The sequence below is a fragment of the Capsicum annuum genome, chromosome 2 (assembly GCF_002878395.1).
Source record: "Capsicum annuum cultivar UCD-10X-F1 chromosome 2, UCD10Xv1.1, whole genome shotgun sequence".
NCBI classification, from domain to species: domain Eukaryota; kingdom Viridiplantae; phylum Streptophyta; class Magnoliopsida; order Solanales; family Solanaceae; genus Capsicum; species Capsicum annuum.
In genome coordinates this window covers 82,694,973-82,696,824 of record NC_061112.1, presented here as the reverse complement: position 1 = coordinate 82,696,824, position 1,852 = coordinate 82,694,973, and positions in this window count along the sequence as shown.

Genomic DNA, 1,852 nt, shown 5'->3' with positions numbered 1-1,852 from the left:
GATTGATGTTCATCTAACTTGATTCAAAAAGCATGTCTAGATTGGCGGATGATTAATCTTCTAACCTTCAACTTCTTCACTATTTTTGTCAATATAATAGAATTCACTGTGTGTGTATATATATATCTTCTTTGTTTTTATTCAAGTCATTTTTTAGGGTCAAATTTTTTGCTCAGCCAGGGATTATTTTAATCAAAACCGAAGCTTTATAATCATTGCTGTATTATTTTATTGTAGTTTACAGGTCGTAGAAGAATTTACTGGTGGTAGATGAATGTCGATCGACTTTGAGAAATTTTTTTAGGTAACGGTTAGGTTTAATTGTTTCGTTTTTATATCTCTGTTTTGATAATTCTTTTTGTGTAAAGGTTAAGTTTAGTTGTATTATTTTGATAACTCTATTATCGTATTAGTTTACAGATGGTAGATGAGTGTCAGACGACTTTGAGAAAATTTTTGTGTAAAGGTTAAATTTAATTATATTATTTTGATGTCTTTATCATCATATTATTTTATTGCAGTTACAGGTGGTAGATGAATGTCGATCAGCTTTGACAAATTTTTTTGGTAAATGTTAGGTTTAATTAAATAAATTCTCTAAAAGATGTTGAATTTAATTATTGTATTCATCTTTATTATTTAAACAAATATCCTATTTAGTATAACGTTTGAACTCAATAAAGTGAGGTACACGCGCGAGGCGCGTACACCTAAACTAGTATATATATATATATATATAAGGTGGAGGATATTTTTGTGAAGAAACAACTTATTCTTGGGAAGTATGCATGCATTATATTTAGTACAATAAATTAAACAGTTATAAATTTTTTAATTAAGATAACTGATTTTAGCATAACTAATTTCATCATAACTTATCTCAATATAACTTTTGAGTTCAATCCAAACGACCCCTTAAATTTAAATAATCATATCTGATGGTCTTAGAAGTGCCATATCTTCAATTTTTTACTTTGCTCGGACAAACATTCTAAGTCAAAACACAAAACTTAAATCTTGCCAATGAGGCAAGTGAGCTCAAAGTTCAATAAATGACTAGGTCAGCATTGCAGTTAAGTTTTGTGCCTTTGTGGCAATTGAAACTGCAAGGTCAAATCATAACAACAGAAAAACCATCAGTTACCCTCTTTCTTCGCTTCCTCTATTGACTATTGATTTGTTGTCGTTTCTTCACCATTCAACGTAAAAATATCAAATTGTTATTAATCAGCTTAGAAATCCTAAAAAGTTAAATTTCAGAAAATCGCACTATTCCTAGCTAGACATTGTGAACCCAAAAAATATCAACGATGGATATAGATCATAGTATCATATTCGCTCTGTAATATCACCAAAATTTATGTACATTATTTATTTATTTTATCGATGTTCAAGGATCTTGTGGTCCATAAGGGTGTTAAGTTGACCGGGCCGGGTCAACCCGGAACCAGCCCGTTAAAATTAATCGGTTTGTGGGTCGGGTTGGGTCGGTTCCAGATTAAATAGTAAAATATTTAAAAGCAACCTTGACCCGACCCACTTAACTCAATCAGGTCTAACCCACCTAAATCCGATCAAACCCGCTAAAAAAAAATTAATAAAAAAATCCAATATACACTATATATATCCACTTATATACATTTTAAATACGTTAAACAATATATATACACTATATACATAATATATACTACATTAGAATTTAAAAAACATATACACATATACAGAATTACACATATATACGTAACATTCAATATATACAACTATACGTACTACTTTAAATAAAACATATACTACAACATATATATACTACAATATATATAAGTATATATATAGAGTTATATACTAATTTATA